The 24,932-nt window shown below is 41.7% G+C and overlaps 1 protein-coding gene across 1 annotated transcript in view; it reads right to left on the bottom strand.

Annotated features, from left to right (window-relative positions):
• Positions 1-24,932, bottom strand: part of LOC136885238 (adenylyl cyclase 78C) — a 1,041,122-nt gene that overhangs the window by 934,024 nt on the left and 82,166 nt on the right. The window lies entirely within an intron of this gene.

The raw sequence follows: 24,932 nt of genomic DNA, 5'->3' as shown, positions 1-24,932 counted from the left end.
GGGTTGGACAAACAAACAAACAAACAAACAAACAAACAAACAAACAAACAAACAAACCACCTGACTAATAAAATAACAACAATTATTATTTTTTCTTTCTTCCTGAATCTGTTCAACCTTCAGTGTTGGTTTTTCCCTCGGACTCAGCGAGGGATCCCACCTTTACCACATCAAGGGCAGTGTCATGAAGCGTGAGACTTTCAGTCAGACGATGAAACTGGGGAGGATGACCAGTAGCTCGCCCAGGCGGCCTCACCTGCTATGCAGAACAGAACAGGTGCCTTGTGTGTGTGGGGGGGGGGGGGATTGGAAGGGATAGACAAGGAAGGGGGAAGGAAGCGGCCGTGCCCTTCAGTTGGGTACCATCCCGGCATTTGCCTGGAGGAGAAGTGGGAAACCACTTGGAGGATGGCTGAGGTGGGAATCGGACCCCTCACTACTCAGTTGACCTCCCGAGACTAAGTGGACCCCGTTCCAGCCCTCACACCATTTTTCAAATTTCGTGGCTGAGCCGGGAATCGAACACGGGCCTCCGAAGGTGTAAGCTAATCAAGCGAATCACTACATCACAGAGGCGGACATTATTATTATTATTATTATTATTATTATTATTATTATTATTATTATTATTATTATTATTATTATTATTATTATTATTATTATTATTATGAGGTCTAGAATGCCTTTCATTTTCTCACAATTCATTAACCTTGCAATTCTTTTACGGATTCACTCATTTTTCTTACGATATATGGGAACATGTACGAACACTGGTTGCCAGGGTTAGAGGAAATTGATGACATTTGATCCCAGCCCAACAGCATTTCCACCGGGCGGGTTGGCCGTGCGGTTAAGGGCGCGCAGCTCTGTGAGCTTGCATCCGGGAGACAGTGGGTTCAAACCCTATTGTCGGCAGCCCTGAAGATGGTTTTCAGTGGTTTCCCATTTTCACACCGGCGAATGCAGGGGGGGTGAACCTTAGTTAAGGCCACAGCCGCTTCCTTCCCACTCCTAGGACTTTCCTATCCCATCGTCGCCTTAAGAACTATCTGTGTGTCGGTGCGATGTAAACACATATTGCTCTTAAAACAGTGCAGCGTGGCCAGCCTGCTAAACTGGCAAAGGTACTCGCATACTGGGAAGACCAGTTCTGAGAGAAAGGTATTTTGGTCCTGTCCCACATCATATATGAGCCGTGTGACTTATTAACTCCGAACTCTCCCACGATCATTAAATGAGTTACTCTAAGATCATTTCAACCGATTATTGTAATGTCTAAATCTGTCTTGAGGATTAACAAACTCGCATACTGCAATACCCGAAGTGACAAGGTCTAGATGTCAACCTGTCACTTACTGCAAAGAACACAGAACTAGCATTCACCAACATCTTGTCATGTGTAATAATATAATGATGTTTCTTTCACATTAACTGTCAAATCTGTGATAGAGATGTAATCCACCAGAGAAAGGAAACATTATATTCCACAGCCTGTTTCCAGTCATTTGACCGGGTCACGAATGGAATGATTGAAGCCCCAATCTAGCGGCGACGATAGGAATTGTGCTGGCTGCCGAAGCCTGGGGCAATGATTAATGAATGACAGGTGAAATGAAGTGATATTGGAGTGTGTTGCTGGAGTGAAGTATGACAGGAAAAACCGGAATACCCGGAGAAAACCCTGTCCCGCCTCCGCTTTATCCAGCACAAATCTCACGTGGAGTGAACGAGATTTGAACCACGAAATCCAGCGGTGAGGAGCCAGCCCGCTGCCGCCTGAGCCACGGAAGCTTCATGATACATTATATTCCACTCCGGTATATGAAATATTACCAACCGAATTTTTAATATTTAAGTCGGTGCCAGCCATTACGGATTTACGTAGATAGTTCTGTTCCCTGTCCTTTCACTGTTATTTTGTTTCCGTGTTTTCCGATTTCGTATTCTCCTCATCAGTAGATGGTTCAATCTCTGGCAATCTCTTCACGAAAGCCCTTGTGGTCAATGGCCTCGATGGCGCAAGAGGAAAAATTCAAACTGCAGAGGGGACAGAAGGACCAGCTCTGCGGCTTGCAGCCGTAGTTGTAATGACGGACAGAGCAATATGTCCCACCAAATGAATACGAGGTATCAGTATGCATGATGGAAACGCTTTTGGAAAATTATTATTATTATTATTATTGGGACCAGACAAAATTCAAGCGGGTAGGAACCTTTAAATATCCAGGTGAGTGCATAGAACACATGTCAGAGAAAGAAGCCTTCATGCCACGCATGAATAAAATGGAAATGCCAGACCATCTAACCAAAGGTGAATACAACAAAAGATCAATATCCTTGAAGGCCAAGTTCAGACACTGCCACACCGTCATTCGTCCGGAGGCCCTCTACAGGGTCTCTCATAAAAGCCCAGACCAAACGCACAGTGTTTGTGCTACGGCAGCTGCAGTTTGGAAGGCGCGCGCATAGTTCTTGAACTTGCAAGCAGCCTGCACGTGTTCGGCCTTGCAAGCATGAGTCGCCAGTCTGAATCTCAGCTGTTAACAAGGTGAGACAGTTATCGGTACAACACCACATTATCGTACGTAAAAGTTCTGGTTTCATCTTAATGGTCGTGTGAACTCTCGCTATTGGTGTGCAGAAAATCCTAATGGTGTTTGTGAAGTCCCTTATTATGATAGGAAGATTGGTGTTTGGTGCGCTGTTAGTGCCAGACGAATAATTGGGCCTATTACTTCGTGATGACAATAAATGCAAAGAAGTACTAAGATGACATTTTGACGCCGATCTTCCATTAGTTAACGGAAGAAGAAAAATCGCGTGGGTGGTTTCAACAAGATTCAGTCCCTGCTAATACAGCAGAAGATTCCCTTTTTACAATCTCAGAAGTGTTCGCAGACAGAGAGAGTCAGAGGTGGTCTATTTCCCCCTCGTTCTGCAGATATAACAGTGTGTGATTTTTACTTGTTCGGTAAACTGTAAAAAAAAAAAAAAAAAAAAGGTACACAAGAACCTCGTTTATCCGGAAATCCGAGTAATCCGGAAAAAACTAAAAACAAAATATAGTAGGCCTACATGTCATATAATCTATTAACATAAGTTGTACAGTAACTTAATACCTTTTTTCAATTGTACAAAAGAATATAAGAACTCACTTCTTACATTTACGACTTTGTTTTTGGCACTAAAATAATGTGTGAATTTTTTTTCTGTTTTACATTTGTATATCGTTTGCGCACAGCACGATCACGACGTTAATCTAAGAACAGTTCTGCCGGTGTGGTTTCAGTCAAGGATTCTAAATAGGCCATCAGTTTGTCCTGTTGCCTCTCCATGAGTGGTTTAGTAGCGCGTTGCATTCAGAAGAGCGTGTATTCGAATCCCACCTTGGCCGTCCCTGTAATAGTTGAGAGGGGAATTCCTCAGGGCAGTGTTATGGGACCTTTATGTTTTCTTATATATATAAATGATATGAGTAAAGGAGTGGAATCGGAGGTAAGACTTTTTGCGGATGATGTTATTCTCTATAGAGTGATAAATAAGTTACAAGATTGTGAGCAACTGCAGCGTGACCTCGAAAATGTTGTGAGATGGACAGCAGGCAATGGTGTGATGATAAACGGGGTTAAAAATCATTTTGTGAGTTTTACAAATAGGAAGAGTCCTCTCAGTTTTAATTACTGCGTTGATGGGGTGAAAGTTCCTTTTGGGGATCATTGTAAGTATCTAGGTGTTAATATAAGGAAAGATCTTCACTGGGGTAATCACATAAATGGGATTGTAAATAAAGGGTACAGATCTCTGCACATGGTTATGAGGGTGTTTAGGGGTTGTAGTAAGGATGTAAAGGAGAGAGCATATAAGTCTCTGGTAAGACCCCAACTAGAGTATGGTTCCACTGTATGGGACCCTCACCAGGATTACCTGATTCAAGAACTGGAAAAAATCCAAAGAAAAGCAGCTCGATTTGTTCTGGGTGATTTCCGACAAAAGAGTAGCGTTACAAAAATGTTGCAATGTTTGGGTTGGGAAGAATTGAGAGAAAGAAGAAGAGCTGCTCGACTGAGTGGTATGTTCCGAGCTGTCAGCGGAGAGTTGGCGTGGAATGACATTAGTAGACGAATAAGTTTGAGTGGCGTTTATAAAAGTAGGAAAGGTCACAGTATGAAGATAAAGTTGGAATTCTAGAGGAGAAACTGGGGCAAATATTCATTTATAGGAAGGGGAGTTAGGGATTGGAATAACTTACCAAGGGAGACGTTCAATAAATTTCCAATTTCTTTGAAATCATTTAGGAAAAGGCTAGGAAAACAACAGATAGGCAATCTGTCACCTGGGCGACTGCCCTAAATGCAGATCAGTATTGATTTATTGATTGATTGACTGATTGATGGTTTTCTATGGTTTCTCAATGTCAATATCAGGCGAATACCGGGACGGAACCTTTGATAGACCGTGGCCGAATTACTTCCAATCCCTCTCTTTAACTATCCTTGGCGGAAAAGATATTCAAGAAGAGCCGACCCCATAAAAGAAATACTGTATAAATAAAAATCAATTACATTATTTTCGATCCGGACAAACAAGGTTCTTGTGTACTTTGATCGGTCCTACTATCTTTCTCAAGATCTCCAGTTTGTCCAACAATCCTTTTCTGTTCAGTATCAAGCATTTTGTGACGTATAGGTTTCTGGGCGGATAACTGTCTGGTAGTGACTCACTTTGGTGTTAAGAGAGAGGGATTTTTTTTAAAATTATAAATGTTCTTCGTCAGTCGATATGCTCTCGTTTGTTAATCTGGGTTGTAAGTGCTACCCCTTCGGCAGGGGCGTAACGTAAGGGCCTGAAGCGCAGGTAGGCCCAAGCCTCTAAGGAAACCCCGCACACTCCTCATTAAAAAAAAGCAATATCGAACCTAATGTCACCTTTCGCGGGAATGATCTGGGCGATTTTTTAGGTTAGGTCAAAATAGTTTATTTTTCCAATTTGTACGTAGAGGAATTGCCACTTCGTTCAATCATCATCATCATCATCATCATCATCTTCTTCTTCTTCTTCTTCTTCTTCTTCTTCTTCTTCTTCTTCTTCTTCTTCTTTAGCTGTTTATCCTCCAGGGTGGGTTTATCTCTCGGACTCAGCGAGGGATCCCACCTGTACCGCCTCAAGGGCAGTGTCATGGACCTTCAGACTCTGGGTCGGGGGATACGAGTGGGGAGGATGACCAGTACCTCGCCCAGGCGGCCTCACCTGCTATGATGAACAGGGGCCTTGCGGGGGATGGAAAGATTGGAAGGAATAGACAAGGAAAAGGGAAGAAAGGGGCCGCGGCCTTAAGTTAGGTACCATCCCGGCATTTGCGTGGAGGAGAAGTGGGAAACCACGGAAAACCACTTCCAGGATGGCTGAGGTTAGAATCGAACCCACCTCTACCCAGTTGACCTCCCGAGGCTGAGTGGACCCCGTTCCAGCTTTCTTACCACTTTTCAAATTTCGTGGCAGAGCCGGGAATCGAACCCGGGCCTCCCGGGGTGGCAACTAATCACACTAACCACTACACCATTTGCTTGAATCTAGCAGCAGATTACTGCGTTGAGTCTAACACAGCACAGCTCTTACCATCTCTGGCAACACCGCGCGCGACACGTTCCCCAGAAAAGATCTGCACCAAATCATATCAAAATAATTATAGCAATAAAAACTGATCCCAAAATATCATATTTCAGTTACGTCTAAGGGGCTGGCTCACTGAGGCGGTAAATGCGTGCTCGGTTCACCCGGAAGGACATGAGTTCGATTCCCCATCAGGAAGTCCTAAAATTTTAGAAGGAAATTTCCACTTCCGGAGATGCATACGGTCCTGAGGTTCACACAGCCTACACCAAAAATGAGCACCAGGTTAATTCCTGGGGGTAAAGGCGACCGGACGTAGAGCTGACCACGGATAGTGGAAGCTTTTACCTTCCACCCCTCCAAGGGCCTTCCTGGCCTGTACGAAGATGACTTTGCTTTTTTATATACTACACCTGAGATGATATTATGCAAAACATTTTACTTTCTCAACACATCTATTCGACAACGGCGTATAACGCCAGTAAGAAGTGTGTGTGGTGACAATCAGTCAACTCGCCCGGCTCAATGCCTAAAAGGTTAGAGTGCTGGTCTATGTCACACGGGTCCCGGGTTCGATTCTTGACAGGTCGAGAATTGCAACTATCATTGGTTAATTGCGCTAGCACGGGGGCTGGGTGTGTGTGTCGTCTTCATCTACATTTCATCCTCATCACGACGCGCAGATTCAAAAGACCTGCACCTGATAAACCGAAGTCCTCGGACACATTCCGGCGCTAAAAGCCATACACCAGTTCATTTCATCAGTCAACTCAGTTTCGAACGAGTTCTCTTTACGTGAAGTTAATAATAGACTTATGAGCTGTACGGCTTTGTATTTTTCAAACTTTATTTGTACAGTTTTTTTTCCTTAATTCTGTTCGTAATATTTTTTGATTCAAGACTTCGGTATCGGTTACAGAGTACAGTTCTGTAGTTACTGAAAAATTAAACCAATTAAAGTTAAGTAAGGGAATGGCGAACCTATGCCACACGAGCACGATTTTGGTGGCACGCCACATGGGTTACGTGTCGCATGCGACCCATCAATCACAATTGATCTGCATTTAGGGCTGTCACCAAGTGGCAGATTGCTTATCAATCAGTTACTAACTTAGTATTTTCTAAAATAAAGCACTGATGCCGTGGTTACCGGTTCGAGTGTCGTTGGACGAAAAAATAATTATAACAATGTTGCTAGCTTTACGTTCCAGTAACTATGTTTCTGGTTTAAGGAGACGCCGAGGTGCCGGAATTTAGTCCCGCAGGTGCCAGTGAATCCACCGACACAAAGCTGACGTATTTGAGCACCTTCAAACATCAACCGGACTGAGCCAGGATCGAACCTGCCAAGTTGCAGTCGGAAGACCAGCACCTCAACCGTCTGAGCCACTTAGCCTGGGTCAGAATGTAGGCCGGCAGGGTAGAAAAGTTGGTGGTATACAATTTGTAATCACTAGATTGCGTGCCAAAAGCCTGGATTCAAATTCAAACCTGCTCGCATTGTTCAAATGGAGTGAGGGAATATGATGCTGATGATGGCGATTCGTCCGTCGGATGACGAAGTAAAGCTTTGAACAGACCCCTTAGTGTTATTCGAGAGGAGTAGGCTACGTGCCGACACCGGGTTTCACCCTCTCCCTACCTCATTATCATAAACTCACATATAGAAGCGCAAGACGCCCGTGGGCATCAGGTAGAAAGACCTGCACCAAGCGAGCCGAATACGTCCTTGGACACTCCCGGCACCAATAGGACACGATAAGTCATAAATAATTTCAGAGAATTAGGAAATTTATTGAACATCTCCCTTGGTAAATTATTCCAACCCATAACTCCTCTTCCTATAAACGAATATTTGCCCCAATTTGTCGTCTTGAATTCTAACTTCATATTGTAATCTTTCCTACTTTTAAAAGCACCACTCAAACTTATTCGTCTACTAATGCCATTCTACGCCAACTCTCCACTGACAGCTCGGAACATCCCGCTTAGTCGACCAGCTCGTCTTCTTACTTCTAAGTCTTCCCAGCCCAAGATTTGCAACATTTTCGTAACGCTACTCGTGTGTTTTATTACGAAACATTATCGATTGTTTTCTGAAAGGGTTTCAACCTTAATTTCGGAGTCCCCGGTACAGCGTAAAAGATTCTGAAACAAATTTATATATGACCAGCTGATGTGCCCGTGCTTCGCTACGGAATCTTACATTGTATTCAGAATTCTAGATTAAGTACTACTCACAACGTGTAGAAGATTATATTAAATTGCATAGTTCTTAAAGTTGCCCAGAAAAGCGATGGGAAAGTCACCATACGTCTGTTCTCATGTGAAGACTGGGTTAGGGAATTATAATGGCAGTTCCTCTTGCCTACTATCAGTCACAATGAACTTGCGGAGTTTTCATTACGATGGCAGGCCCACTTCCTACTGTCAGTCAGTCGAGTTGGGCAGTTTGATGATAATGGCAGACAATCACTTTCCACCTGTCTTTTTACATCCTTAGAAAGGCTATCTTTGTGGTTTTCCCAACTGAAATAAGCATAGGTCATTACAATGGAGTCAGTAGGAATGTCACGATTACAATAAATATTATCATATGAAATAATAAAATAGAAAATCGCACATTTTCTCATGTTTAACGAACAGTGCTAGGCTGCCGATCTAACAATCCAAAGTTCCCGACCTGGAATGACCAGGCGGCAGACGGCCGTGAACACTCATCTGCCATTATTCCTTTAAGAGTGCACACTGCTCATTCCAATCAGCGCCTCAGGGTAGGGATCAAATGCGTGGAATACTATGATAAAGCTGTGCGTATCAGACAATCGATGAACCAGAGGAATATCATGCTAAAGAACAAAGTTATCTAACTCCACATCCCGCTGTAGAATAACATCCAGGGTATTCCCTGCATGTCGTAAGAGGCTTTAGTGTCGTTTTCTGGTGGTTTTTGCATACGGACCTTGCAAACATGTTTTCGGTGCCGAAAAGAACAGAAACTTAAAGATAGTGACCGGATTTTTCAAGAATAGTGGACAAGGGAATTCGGACTGATAGAAAGATGTGTTGCCTGTGTTCAAACACAATATTGTATACCTCACATTTAATGTAAAGCGCCATTTCGAGACTAATCACTCAAATGTTTGTTCTATGCCAAATGAAGAAAGAAGAGAGTTCGTGTCACAAAATATCGAACATTACACAAAACAAACTAGTTCTTTTGTATCATCTTTCCGGCCAAGGAATAATATCAGTTCGTCTGTTTCCGTCTGCCTCACTGCATAGTACAGCATGCATGGGAAACCGTTTTCTGACGGTGAGTTCTTGAAATAAACTTCCTTACTGATGCCCGACACATTATTTGAAAACTTCCCTAATAATCAAATAATTAACAGAGTGAAAGGAATGCCAGCCAGCTAAACTGCTGTCAGGGATAGAATAATAGAAATGAGTGAATAAGTTTCGGAATAATTGAAAGCTAACTTGGATTAACTCCCAGATGTATGCAGTATGCTTTGATGAAACATGGATGTGACCTTACAAGCAAGGATAGCTGGGTTTTTTCCTGATTTCCTTGCTTAATGTGATGAGGTTGAAATTAGTTAAATTGTTGAGCATACGAACTACGACAACATGGAAAGATAATGAAGCTAATGGAGGAAGTGAAGTCCATTGGCAATAGTAGTATTTTTGATTTTTGTGAAAATGAAAATCCACATCCTGTTTCCAGTCATTTGACCTAGTCAGGAATGGAATGAATGAAGCCCCCATCTAGCAGCGAGGACAGGAATTGTGCCGGCTGCCGAAGAAGTTTGCAGTTCAGCAGTTTAGCCGTTAAACCACGGAGGTGGTTATATAAAACCTACAGTATTAAACATTTTTATTAATATTACAATAAAGATTAATCCTTTCTACCTGCTGTAATTAAATTTATATTGAGTTAGGTTAGGTTTTATATTTTATTTGACGGGGCCCGAATTTTTATTTTGGCAGGCGGGCCCGTATTACCGTTGCCCCTACCCTTCTGACATATTGGGTTCTAGCCATTCTCCCAGTTACTGTAGTGTGTTGACTTTTTCAATCTGGCCCTGTTCCAACTGTAGTTCGCTGGGAGTGTCCCTGATGTTGGTGAAGTATTTTGTCTTTTCTAGAGATACCTGTAATCCCACCTTCGCAGCCTGATGATGATGATTATTATTATTATTATTTTATTTTACATAGTTATGCCCTACTCAGGAGCAAAGTTTTGAGATATAGATACACTCATTTTAAAAATTCACTCCCCTTTTCACACCCCCATTAATTGGATTTTCCAAAAACAATTAAGTACGTGTTTCTTTATTTTTAAAGGAGATCTCAAACACAAATTTTCAGGTCTGTAATTTCTTAAGTTTCTGAGATTTAAGTATCCTCATTAAAGGCATTCAACCCGTTTTTCACCCTTTTTCACCCCTCCTATTGGTATTTTCCGAAAACAAAAGTACGTATTTCTTTATTTTTAGAAGAGATTCTAAATGCCAATTTTTAGATCTGTAAACTTTTAAAGTTTTCAGATATAGATACACATATTTCAAAAATTCACCCCCCTTTTCACCCCCTTAGCGACGGAATATCCAAAAATCCTCCCTTAGCGAGCACCTACATTGTAATATAAATGTATCCTCAAAATTTCATTTCTTTATGTCCAGTAGTTTTGGCGCGGCGATGATGAATCAGTCAGTCAGTCAGTCAGTCAGTCAGTCAGTCAGGACAAGTTACTTTATATATATAGATTATATCTTCCTAATATTTCTTTCAGTCTATTTTCAACTCTACACCTCCAATCAGCTCCTTCTTAATACGTGTTAATTAGTTCTTACTTCGACCTTCAGTCTCAATTTCTTACAATACATTGTTCATGAAACAAAATTCCATTAAAATTCTTACATTAACAATAATGTTTCGCATTTCATAACTTCTGACAAGTTCGTTAGTTTATATTTCCTTTCCACATGTTTTTGATATTTGAGGAGTAAACTCTATGATAATGTCAGCTCTTCTAATTAGGAAGTTACGCAAAGGAACATTTCACCATTTTCTTGCATCTTCATGACGTAAACAATCGATTATCTCCTCAGCGCCTTCTTAATCATTGAACTTGCAACGTTAAATCATGGCCTCCACCACGTATGTTATTGCTGGACCTAAATGTCACATGTTAGACTTGCTTTTTCCTGCCGCTGAAAACGTGAACTTTACTTACTGGCTTTTGCTTATACATTAAATGATATTTCATGACTAAGTATCCGATGACCACGGGTTTCTGAGCTTATGAATCTCCGTCCTCATTTTCTATCCATCCAATTTGTCATTTAAACGAGTGAGTTATTCCGGCTATCAGACGCAATTAGACGTATAACAACTGGTCGTATAGCTGCTGGACGTATTTTTCCGAGTACTTTTCGTTGTTTTCTTCTTAGCATAACCTTCAATGGCTCTACAACTGATCCACATGCCATTGAACGATTATAATATAGTGCTTCATGCTTGATTACAGTGTTATAATGTTTTAATTTTGCATTTCGGAATATATATTTTTTATTATATCTGCTCCAAGTGAGTCTGTATGCTCTTTGTAGTTTGGATACACTTTCTTTGCTTCACGATTTAGTTCTGAAAGTTGTATGGCTTTTCCCAGGTATTTGAATTTAGATATTATTATTATTACTATCCTGGGTTTCTTCTCACGCATCGAGACATTAAGAATGCGTCCCACCTCCGACAGGTAATAAATACAACGTCTACAGGTGCGTTCTCTAATATCTCGTGGTATATTTTAAAACGATGCACATCGTTAAAATAGTCGACCTCCAGGTTTCGATGCCAACTCCGATATTCCATATTTTTAGCCTCTCTCACTATGCGTGGGATTTTCTGTTTTCTTGGCCAACCTGACACGTTACGTATTTGATATGATGGCCAATTACTACCGGTTATGATCCGGAGACTTCTAATTTCACGATGCTTGCACAGAGGACGGCCGACATACATGGTGACACTGGTAGTACCCGGTGCTCAAGAGGGAGAGCATGAGAGAACTTCCTAAGCAGAGATTTCCGGTGTTACACGTTATCTTGATACGGATCGGGTTTTGTTTCATGGTGACAGCGATTACTTACTTCTAAGAGTCCACAATGAAGTTTTTAGGGAGAGTTATGGAGATTTTAAAAACCTGTGCCATTATGCGGGGCGTTACCCAGATATTTAAAAAATGCTAATACTGATTCAATTATATCATAACAAATTAAGTTACCAGTCAAGCTACAACTTGCTTTACATCGCTCCGACACAGATTGGTCTTAAGGCGACAATGGGATAGGAAAGGGCTAGAAGTGGGAAGGAAGCGGCCGTGGCCTTAGTTATGACACAGCCCCAGACTGTTGTGAAAATGGGAAACCACGGAAAAACATCTTCAGTGCTGCCGACAGTGCGGTTCGAACCCACTATCTCCCGAATGCAAGCTCACAGCTACGAGCCCCTACGGTAATCTGCGTCGATTGTTTCTTCTGAGAGAGGGTTTAGTTTAATGAACCTAATAAAGAAAAAATGAGTTCATAATAAGACAGGACATCCTTGATCATTTAATGTTCAGGTGATGTTGATGATGATGATGATCCTTGTTGTTTAAAGGGGCCTAACATCTAGGTCATCAGCCCCTAATGGTACGAAATGTAATGACAATCTAAAAGTCCACAATCATCCACTGACCAGAATTCAAAACGTGATGATGAATGGATGAATATTAATTTAAAACAATCAGTGGATCCGACCCGCAATGCTCCACCTTGCCAGAAATTATCTTAAAACAATAGTATTACTGACCAAGAGACTGCTTGTAAAGCACAATCCTGAATCGATGGTGCTTTTTGTCTAAAGGGGTCCAAAATCCAGGTCAACGGCCGCTCATAATGGTACTTGTTGCTAGTAAAGTAGAACCATGGTATTTGTCATGTTGCGGTACTTATCAAAAGTAGCGTAAAATATCGGTGTTCCACACCTTATGGTACTGCTCGTAAGTATTGTATATCGCACAGGTAACGCAGACCTGTGATGTTTCTCACATAATGGTGCCACTCATAGGCAACGCAAACCCAATGTGTTCCTCAGATAGGTGTACTAATGACGTGCGCCGGTATTCTCGTGGTGTTCTTCACATAGTAGGTACTAACCACAGGCAACGCCCAGACCCGTGGTGTCTCACACAGTGGTACTAATCACAGATACTGTAAACCCACAGTGAACCACTCTCTGCTGCTACTGATCACAAAAGTATTGTATACCTAAAATAGTACTACTCGCAAGTAAATGTGAAACACGGTGTTCCCCGCGTAATGGTACTAATCACAACTAGTTTCATGGTTATAATACAATCATCCCTTGGTCGCTCCTTTTAGTTGCCTCTTATGAGAGGCAGGGGATACCGTGGATGTATTCCTCGTCTGCGACCCCCACCCACGGGCAGCAGAGGGAGAGAGAAGACATACAAAAGAAGGGATCCGTCACTTCGAAAAATGAAGTAACGGACGAAGAAAGGCAAGGGCCACGAAGGGCGTGAAAATGAAAGATTCCCTAGGCTTCGAATGCTCTGATCCATTCAGAACAGTGAAGAATTGGCATTTTAGTGCTCAAACTGCAAGACATGTGCATGAAATGAAATGTCGTATGGCTTTTAGTGCCGGGATATCCCAGGACGGGTTCGGCTCGCCAGGTGCAGGTCTTTTTATTTGACTCCCGTAGGAGACCTGCGCGTCGTGATGAGGATGAAGACAACACATACGCCCAGCCCCCGTGCCATTGAAATTAACCAATTAAGGTTAAAATTCCCGACCCGGCCTGGAATCGAACCCGGGACCCTCTGAACCGAAGGCCATTACGCTGACCGTTAAGCCAACGAGTCGGACAAGACATGTGCTTGGACACCAAAAACGCTTCACTTACTTTGCATTTGAGGGACGGCTTCTACGCGAAGTTAAATCTATACACCAGTAACTATAATCTCAGGCTAAACGATGTGTATAGGCCTATGAATCACAATGCATTTGTAATATTGCAGCGCCCAGTTTTCAGAACTGGTGCCTAGAACAGGAGAATATAGTTCGAGCCCTGTCTATATCACAAGATTAGTATTAAACAATGGCAAGATGATATTCACATAAGGAGATAAAGGCTAGCTTAGTAATGAACTCGATGGATGAAGCAGTTTAGGGAGTGAGATCAAGCCAGTTACTTAGGAGAAGAGGAATAGCCTAGTCCCAGTGATGGAGAGGGAAAGAAGCAGAGGAAGACATAGAAGACGATAGTTATATTCATTTATAATCACGGGTTCGCTTGTGGCGGTATTCATGAAAATTATATTGATAAATGTTTAGTTTTTCTCATTTATTGATTCAGATGTCTACACTACAATCCTGGACAACCCTGTCATTTTGTGATTCCCGTTGAAATAGTACTCACTTCTACAGAAATCTGGTAGTCAAATTGGAAATTGTCACTGACAGCACAGTCACCTCTAAGAGGAATAAATTCTGACAATTACCAGTTACCAGTCAATCAATCCATCAATCACCGTTGATCTGCTTTTAGGGGAGTCGGCCAGGCGGCAGATTCCCTACCTGTTGTTTACCTGGACTTTCATTAATTAATTTCGAAGAAGTAGGAGATTTATCTAACACCCACTTTGGTAAATTAATCTAATCTCTAATACCTAGCCTTTTATTAATTCATTTCAAAGAAGTAGGAGATTTATCGAACACCTCCTTTGGTACATTAACCCAGTCTCTAACTCCTCTTCCTATAAACGAATACTTTCCCTAATTTTTCCTCCTGAATTCCAATTTTGTTTCCTACATTTTAAACAGCACCGCTCAGCCTTATTCGTCTACTAATGTCATTCCATGCCATCTATCCACCGACAGATCGGAACATACCACTTAGTCGAGCAGCTTGTCTCCTTCCGCGTAAGTCCTCCCAGCACGAAGTTTAAAATATTTTCGTAATACTACTTCTTTTATCGGAGATCACCCAGAACAAATCGAGTTGCTTTTCTTTGGAATTTTCCCGTTCTCGAATCGAGTAGTCCTGGTGAAGATCCCGTACACTCGAACCATACTCTAATTTTTGTCTTACCAGTGAAATATATCTATGATCTTGCTGGTTTTTTGTGCGTTCTTCTTCACCCTAATCTTGTTTCTTATGAAAATCTTACTAATTACTTAATCTGGCAACGGTCGCGCCATTAGTGCAATTTAATGTGGTCGCGGTCCGTCACTATGACCCACAATTTTTTATTTAATTTAATACATCTTATATTTCATTAAAAAGCTCTTCTAGCATATCAATTAACGGTGTTTTTGTAAATGAAAATCCACAGCCCGTTTTCAGTCATTCGACCGGGTCAGGAATGGAGTGAATGAAGCCCCTATCTAGCGGCGAGGACAGGAATTGTGCCGGCTGCCGAAGCCTGTCACACTCCTCTGGGGCAATGATTAATGATTACGGTTATTCCCACAAGACCAATGTATAGCGGCAATCTTGAGCATTAGTCGCTGTGACAGCTTCTGCCCAGCATCGGTTATTCACGTAAGACCAATGTATAGCACAGAAATATTGCACTGGAATTATTTCTAGTTAAATGTAGCATGTGGACATACGAACATTTTCTATGAACTTTTGCTATACCGAAAATCTCAGAAAAATAATTAAAGTTACGAACTTCACAACAAGGTGATGCTTTTACAAAAAATGGAGATGATTGACAAATATACACTAATGCGGTTTCTTATTGCATTAAATCACTAGTTTAGGCACTTTCGAGGAAGCGTAGGCAAGTCAGTTTCAAATGGTTTCCACACATGTTCTTCTTCCGGATCGCATAGGTTTGGTAACTTTTATCCCAGTTCTGGGGCACAGAGTACATCTCTGTTTTCTTGGCACCTTGATCTGTTTGAGGTTCTTCCGGGGTTGGATAATCTTCTTTCAGGAGGTGCATTATTTGTGATCTTAACTTTGGCTAAGATTTCCAGGTTGCAAATGAGATCTCATGTAAGGAAGGGCCAGTTCCTTGGCAAGTTGCCTCCTTATGAGATGATTATCTTTGTTATTCCAAGCGTAGACGACTAATTAATTTATAGCCGTGACATTCATAAGATGAGGGAACGTTGTTAGTGGCCATCTGTTGGAGTCCTTCCCACAGAATGCGTTCCTACAAATATTGACAATATTGATAGAAAGCAATAATGAAATAACAAGTACAATTTACATTACATTCCTTCAGGAGGTCGTCATCATCATCATCCCAAGAAGTTTCTCACATCCTCAAAGTATGTCTTCCCTGGTGTTCCTCTTCCTTTCTTTCCTAGATTTTTCCTTCGAAGACGCTTACTAGGAAGTCCTTATGTCTCAGGATATGACCCACAAGTTATGTCTTCCTTCTTTCCATACCCTTTATCAGTCTCCGTTGTTCATTGATTTCGTTTAGAACATCTCGATTCGTCGGCTTTTTTTTTTTTTTTGAGGCCGGCATGTACTCGTGATTTTCCTTAAATCCACATTTTTTTCAGTTGCTTCCAATGAATCTCTTTCGTTTTTTTCCAACAGTCCAGCTCTCACAACCATGAAGTAGTACACTCCAGAACAGGGCCTCTCAGGGTGCACGCGCCCGTGCACTGCACGTTGACCAGAGTGCGAACCCCCACTCCTCTTTCCTTACATTTCTCTCACACGTTCGACCTGTCTTCGCCTTCTTCACCTTCCCCACTGATTCTCCCCTCACTGTGAAATGTTTATGTGCGGTGAGCGGAGACACTCAGTTGTATGAGACAATGTTACCGGTGTTGAAAACTTGTCTTTCAATGTGGTTTGAGCAGACAATTTTTATTCTCTATCTCTTCTTTTCCTTTTTCTTTGCAGTTATACCAGTAATATCTGGAACAAGGGAAGTGTTCACTTCCTTCGAAACAGGTTGCTCCATGATTATGTCGTTGTCTTGCACTTATCTATTTCATTGATAAACAAGCCGTGTACCACCGAACGCTTCGTCGCTCTCAACGCACTACACCATCGGAGTCTAGCCGAGTTGAGCCGAGTCGGACCGATGCACAGTGCACGGAGCTCTTGCGCCTCGGTTTGCACGCGTGACATTTTGGGAGTTTGAGAGGCCCTGCTCCAGACAAAGGATTTTACAAAAGCCTTTCTTGTTTTTAAACTTATATGGGTATTTGTAAAAAGACTTCTTTTATTTTGAAAATCATCTTCAGGGCTGTCGACAGTGGGGTTCCAAACCACTATCTCCCGAATGCAAGCACACAGCTGCGCGCCCCTAATCACACGGCCAACTCACTCCGTTCCAAGGATTTTAATTCTAGACTGAGAAGTAGAACGGGATTCACATGATACGAGATTTCTCAAGCTCTTAGTTACAGGAAGAAAGGGCACAGTGAGAAGATGACGCTACTGACCTGGTATACATAGACAACACTGGTAGCAGAACGTGGTTCACTTGATACAAGCTCTTAGTTACAGGAAGAAAGGGCACAGTGAGAAGATGACGCTACTGACCTGGTGTACACTGACGAACAATGGTTGTCATGGTATTTCTGAGTGCAAGGCATCGGAGACTGATCTTGCTATTTGCTTTACGTCCCGCCGACACAGATAGGTCTTATGGCGACGATGGGACAGGGAAGAGCTAGGAGTGGGAAGGAAGCATCCGTGGCCATAATTAAGGTACAGCCCCAGCCTTTGCCTTGTATGAAAATGGGAAACCACGGACAACCATCTTCAGGGCTGCTGACAGTCGGGTTCGAACCCCCGACTGATCTTGCAGCCCAGGCTCTGCGTCCCTCTCCTCTCGCCTCACCTAGGACTGCTTGCTGCTGAGTGTCTTGAGAGGTGCGGGGACTGGGGGGATATGTGTGATAGGCTTCGCTCCGTCAGATCGCCATTGCTAACTAACAACCATCGTATATACTTCCTCAACTCACACTCATAGATAACAGAGTGCTCGTATTTCAGTCCCTTGTAGGAAGACACTGCAGCGCTGCTGTTAAAGGAGTAATGTAGTTTTCTTTTTATAGGTAGATCTTCTAAAATGAAATGCAATCTTTGAGGTTTAGTGTTCTCTTTTGTTGGTTGGAATCGAGCCCGTGAGCATGGATTGGACACCACGAATGATCTCCCGAGAAAGCTAAAAGAAACAGTGAACGACGGGCACAACTGGTGTAAAATTCAAAAATTGCATTTAATAATAATAATAATAATAATAACCTCACAAGATTACCAGAAAATCGACTGTCAAAAAGAATATTAAATTATGTTAGCTCACTTAAGAATTCAACACCTTGGCTGGACGAACTTCGAAAGGACCTCAGAAACGCAAACATATGTGCAACAGACATTTTAGAAAGAGACACCTTCAGACACAAAGTCAACAAGTGGGAAGTTACATCAGAGCAACCACAGCAAGGACGGTGCAGACCGAAATGGTCGGAAGAACGTAAACAAGCCTTCTCAGAGAGAATGAAAGCCTATTGGAAGAACAAGAAGAACCCAAAGAAAGCTTGGTTGAGTTGTTTGCTTAACGTCTTCCATTATTGGGAGAATACGCTAATAATAATAATAATAATAATAATAATAATAATAATAATAATAATAATAATAATGCATGGCATCTGTATAGTCTTGGTGGTGACATAATAAGGATGAAATTCACAGTCCACAAGCCAGTGGAATTACCTAACAGCACGAGGGTGTTGATTCTGAGAATTGAACCGGGTCATCGCACCAAAGGCAAGCATTCTATCCATTTAAACTCAAAGCCGGACTTTAATTTTCTAAGGACTTTAATTTGCTAAACCCTAGGCTACCACCTCCACTGATCAGTTGTTGACTATTGGCAGTAGCAGAGGCCAGGGCAGTAGCTTGTGAAGCAGCCTGGATAACACAACAGGCTTTTCTATTGGCTATCGGCTGCAGCTCAAAACGCTTAACACTTGTTCACTAAAGCAACTTTCAAGAAGGGGTAACCTAAGCCTAGTGGTAGCCCACCATTCGTGATTCGATCTGTCCATCCCACCTTCAGCATTCTTCTGTAACACCACATTTCAAAAGCTTCTATTCTCTTCAGTTCTGAGCTGGTTACCGTTCACATTTCACTTCCAGACGCAAGTCTTCAAAAGCATCTTTCTAATTTCTATATCAATATTCAAAGAGAGGAAACTTATTTTCTTAATAAGAAAGGCTTCCCTTGCTTGTGCTAGTGTGGATTTACCAAAAATGTATCCATGTTTAAAATGACAACAGAAATTCAATCCTGTAAATCCATGTAGAAAATGGCGAGACGTTATTTGGGGACCGGTAATTCATATGTTCTAACTAATACGCTATTATTTTTTACGATTTCAGCAAATGAGTAATTTACCGGTACCTTAAACTTGTAAGGATAAAACAATCATTAATTAAGCAATCAATTTTCGTCAATCTGGTCACGTGACACTCCGATTATCCGCATGCAATCCGTCTGGGCAGTAGTCGACTCGGCAAGCCAAGGCCCGTAATGCGATGTACTACAGTTTGGTCACCCATCATCAGACAGTTAAGTAGCCCATGGCTCTTTGAGAAGGTTACGACACTGTTGCTGTAATCAGGACCGCCTTCGCAGTTACGGAGATAATATCATTAGCTATTCTTCCTGGTGAAGAAATGATACACCCTAATTGACGAAAATTTGTTGTCCACTTCCTTATGTTGTGACGTCAGCACTTCAACGTTTGATATCAACAAGTGTGCTGGGTAATTCCTTAGCCCCCTTAAGTTATTTTTCGCCTTTTATCTGAAGGTCTCCTGCGACACAGATAGCTAATATACGTCATAGGTCAAGGCACTATAAACAAAACAACACATTCTTAAGTTTTAGCGTCAGCTGTCCCATGGAATCTTTCGAGGTGATATTTAACACGCTGATCGTTTCGGTTGAATCGGAGAAATTTTAATTGAACTTAACTTTTTGGCGAGAAACCAACGCAGTGTTATAATTAATCGCTGATAATTACCTGTCGATAATCTTGCGTTTGCATTGTATACGTAATTATGTTTGGTTTTGATGCGATACTACAGATACAGGAACACATTAGCAATCCTGGCTTTACGTCTGATCTTAGAAGATCGAATTAAGAAGGACAAAGCCGCGTACATGGCGTTCGTACATCTAGAAAAGGCATTCGATAATGTTGATTGGACCAAGCTATTTGACATTCTGAAGGTGATTGGGATCAGATACCGAGAACGAAGAATTATCTACAATCTGTACAAAAATCAGTCTGCAGTGATAAGAATCAAGAGCTATGAAAAAGAAGCATTTTCAGGACTGCCAACAGTGGTGTTGAATGCAAGCTCAGAGCTGCGCGCCTCTAACCGCAACGCCAAATCGCTTGATCTAATTCATTTATTCATTAACTCAACTGATATTGGCGTTAGGAAGGGCAGCCTGGCGTAAAATGTGCTAAATACCTTCATCTGACCTCATTCCCGAACCCGTGTCAGGAAACAGTACTACTACTACTACTACTACTACTACTAATAATAATAATAATAATAATAATGATGATAATAACTACTCTTACAGTTTTCAGGGACGCCGTGGTGCCGAAATTTAGTCCTGCAAATTTTTTACGTGCTAGTATATCCACCGGCACGATGCTGACGTATTTGGGCACCTTGAAATACCAACGGACTGAGCTAGGATCGAACCTGGCACGTTGGGGTCAGAATGACCAGCGCCTTGATTGAAAGGTCAGCGTCGAGGCCTTGGGTTCAGAGGGTCTCGAGTTCGATTCCCGCCCGGTTCGGGGATTTTAATCACCTATGATTAATTCTTTTGGCTCGGGGACTGGATATTTGTGTTTGTCCAAAAATTAACCTCTTCATATTCGCGCAATACACTTCACTACCAACCACCAGAGAAACACGCAATAGTGATTACATCCTTGCACATAGGGTTGGCGTCAGGAAGGGCATGCGGTCGTAAAAGCGGGCTATATCCACATGTGCGACACAGTTCGAATCTGCGACCCCACAAGGTGTGGGAAGAGCGGTATTATATTATATTATATTATATTATATTATATTATATTATATTATATTATCATGGAAAGGCGTTAAAATTACATGTAGAGGTTTAAAACGAGTTTTTTAAATTTGATATTTGTTCGTGGCGTCGACCTCTGTAGATCTTTTGCCACTACTTTCACGATATGATAGGAACCTGCGTGTAGGTGTAATTGTGGAAGTGTAGAGTGTTGAATGTGAGGAAAGGAAGGTTAAGGACGACACAAACACGCAGTCCCCAAGTCAGGGATATTAATCATTCACAATTAAAAACCCCTGACCCGGTCGGGAATCGAACCCGCGGCCACCGGGTTACAAGCGGACGCGTTGCCCTCTACACCGCGGGGCCAGACTTCAATCGTGTTCAATTTCATCAACTTTTTTCCTTACATTTTTCACTACTCGCGCGCCTTTGTTTCAATTCGTGCCTGTGGTATTCCGACAATGCTTCAGTCTTTTAGAATACGACGATTTTAAGGATCTCCGGTACGTACTAGCGGTAGAGCTGTGGAACATCAACGGGTGATCCTCGGTGCTAGAAGGCCTTGACGTAGTCATGGAAGTACGTTACGAATTCAGTGAGTCATATCATCCAAAGGCAGCTGTAGAGTAATGAGTTAACGTTCCCATACAAACTGGACATAGCGGGATACAAGCAGCTTGCTAATAACCGCCAGTGATATGACTGGAGTGTTGTTTACGAACAGACAGCGTGTGGAGGAATACTGCCGCGCTGATCGGAGTTCGTCACTCCTCTCCGACACGCACTCAGAGGCTTCCTCTGTTAATCCGTGATAGAATGTCAGCCTCTGAATCCTAACATCATTAGTTCAAACCTAGCAAGGACAGTCGGATTTTCGAGGTACGGACAACAGCACGGCTGTCTCTAGTTGTGGCCTGACCCATCACTATATTGCAAAGTCTCAGGGATAGGGACAAAATCAAGGTCCATCTACATGTATTTAAAAACAATGATGAATGTTTGTTCACCTACATCACTTATCATTTAAGAAGTCAATCAATACATGTCAATAAATAATTATTTATTATATACTGCATTAGATTGGCTGATGAAATTAGGCCCATCTGTAATTTCCTATTGTTTTTGCACTTGCCTAACAAGGCAAGGGCGCTCACCCGGGAATCACCGATCTTACGTCAAATGAGCCAAGAATAGCAGTTTCTTTCTTTCTTTCTTAATCTGTTTACCCTCCAGGGTTGCTTTTTCCCTCGGACGTAGCCAGGGATCCCACCTCTACCGCCTCAAGGGCAGTGTCTTGGAGCGTGAGGGGGATACAACTGGGAGGGAAGACCAGTACCTCACCCAGGCGGCCTCACATGGTGTGCTGAACAGGTGCGTTGTGAGGGAGGTGGGAAGATTGGAAGGGATAGACAAGGATGAGGGAAGGAAGCGACTGTGGCCTTAATTTAGGTACCATCCCGGCATTTGCCTGGAGGATAAATGGGAAACCACGGAAAATCACTTCGAGGATGACTGAGGTGGGAGTGGAACGCCCTCTATTCAGTTGACCATCCGAGGGTGAGTGGACCCCGTTCGAAACAACCCTGAAGGGTAAACGGATTAAGAAAGAAAGACCAAAACATAAAATTAAACGAAAATAAAAAATGATATAGAAATTTTAAAAGTCAAGGTTGCATTCGAACTCGGAAACTTCAATTCCCACTGCCATTGCGCTAACGACTACGCCGCGCCGCCGGAATAAGACTACAAAAGCTTGATGACCGTTTTTAAACGTTCAATTTTGAACCAAATAAGGCCCCATTTGCAAAAACACTCGAACAGGGCTAAACTACAGTATTTTATAATCAAGGGCAAATCCTCAAAATTTGAACACTTTGCTAGAAAACTACATGGTGACCTTCCCTTGTAAGCTTAGCTCTTTTGTTGTCACCATACATGATCTTCATTTTCCGGGATAGATCTGTGACATAGGCTAGTAATATACTCCGTGTTTTCAAAAAGTTATTTGAAATCCTGTTTTTTCAGCTGTTTCCTTGAGGAATTCAATCTGTTTAATTGCAATTTTGTAGGTTCTCTGCAGAAAACACATCATAAGCAAATGCCAGGAATCCAAATTTAAGCCTGTCCTTTTGTGATCTGATGTAATTCCATTTGGAAAGTTTAACTGATTAATTTATTTTTGCCCTTCCCTGATAACTTTCTCTAAAACACAGTTGAAAAGATTGGAGAGATACCATCCCCTTGCCTTAAACCTGTTTTAATTTCAAAAGGTTCTGGTAGTTCTTCCAAAAATGTAATTGGAAATCTAATCACCTAACCAAAATTCTTTACGCACTTCTATTAATGTGTTCCGATCTATGGAATCTTATGCCTTTTCGAAGTTCATAAATGTCAGTATCACTTCCTTGTATGTTGATATAATGTCTTCGTTTTGATTAAGGTCTTAATGATCGTCCTTTCCCAAAGAAGTACTGATATGCTCCTAGCTGTTGATCTCTATCCTACGCTGGAGTGCTATGGAAACTATCTTGACTTTCACCTTCTCACTGTGCTGCCTCTTCCGTTCTTCTGACCACTTTGTACCAGTCCCGCTGCTTGTTTTCATCATAAATGTGTGTTTATTTACTGCGACTTACCAATTTTCCGTGATGTCTTCTCGATGTTCAATTCTTTCTGGTCCTCTCTAGTTTCCTCGAACCGATTTATTCTCCTATTTTTGGGGAATTGATTAAATTGAATAACCTTCTTGTGAGTATATTGTTAGCCATCCTAAATATGTGTTCAAAAATTTCAAACTTCTCTTCCGTATAGTATTGATGAAACAATTTTTGTTCGCCTTTTGATCCAAATTCCATTTTCTTGTGTGAGTCGGAAACTTTTCATAAGAATTTTACGTTCATGCTTTTCAACATCTGAAATTTTAGAATGACCTCCTAAAGTTAAGATTTCTGACGCATATAGAGCTTCCGGTAGCATAAATGTTTTGTAATGTTGCAATTTAGCATTACGTGACACAATTTTATTATTTTAGTGATCCCATGTTAGTCTGAAGTATTGAAGCCCTTTCTGTATTGGCCTACCAGTCTAATCCCGACGGAAGAATTATTTCGCCAAGGTATTTAAAAACGATAACCGTGAAAGTGTCTTACTTGCACTTTTACTGAACATTCTGCATATACTCGGTTTTCTCGAATGATATCTGAAGGACTACCTATGATGCTATTCTGTGTAATATATGTATATTTCAGTGCCTGGTTAGATGGAAGAGAAGGCCTGAAGGCCTTAATCTTGCCAGGCAAAATAAAACTTTACTAAAGTTCCTCAATCTGTTACTCAGCTGCTTCAACGAAGGGTGCTAGGATTGCAAGATGGTTTTATATAAAATCAAGTTAAAGTTGTTATAATTATTAAGATCATAATGATTATTATTAATACCTTGAGGATTGCAATCGATAAGATAAAGTGATAGTGTGCGGAAGTAATTCCCACTTAAAGAGATCGTAATTCATCTGGAAAGGAAAACTGGTTTTAAACTATGTTCTGGTCGTACTTGGCCTTGAAGACCAGCTCGTTCCCGGCTTGGAGTAGATATAAAAAGAAAATAATTAATTCAACCTTCTCTAACGAGTCATTTAGTAGAGAACATTAGCTTTCTGGAAAGGACATGGTCACTTTTATAGCGTGCTCCTTGCGGATAACTGTACGAATAAAAAATTTTAAAAAGTTTTATTTTTGGATGATGGTTATTTCCGATGCGAGCACGATCTGTTGCATAACGCGGTCGTGGTGATTGTAGCTTGTTACTTCCTGTAGAGCGGAGTAGGTTTCCTCTCGTGAGTGAAGATGATATCGCTGTTTTTTGTGTGCGGAGGTCGTTATTTGTGTTCTCATTGCTTGGGCCTTTACGTCGCACCGACACAGATAGGTCTTATGGCGACGATGTGATAGGAAAGGCCTAGGAGTTGGAAGGAAGCGGCCGTGGCCTTAACGTACAGCCCCAGCATTTGCCTGGTGTGAAAATGGGAAACCACGGAAAACCATCTTCAGGGTTGCCGATAGTGTGTTGTCATTGCAGTGTTTGTAATTTTTTAAATGGAAGTACAGTGGTCTGCCGCTGAATTAAGTGCAGAGTATTCTCGATTTAATAAAAATGAACATATCAGAGGCCTTTACAATAATTTGCAATGTACTGTAATGT

Source organism: Anabrus simplex, chromosome 14, assembly GCF_040414725.1.
Source record: "Anabrus simplex isolate iqAnaSimp1 chromosome 14, ASM4041472v1, whole genome shotgun sequence".
In the NCBI taxonomy this organism is placed as follows: domain Eukaryota; kingdom Metazoa; phylum Arthropoda; class Insecta; order Orthoptera; family Tettigoniidae; genus Anabrus; species Anabrus simplex.
Note: the sequence above shows the minus strand (reverse complement) of the source record. Positions and strands in the feature narration are given on the sequence as shown.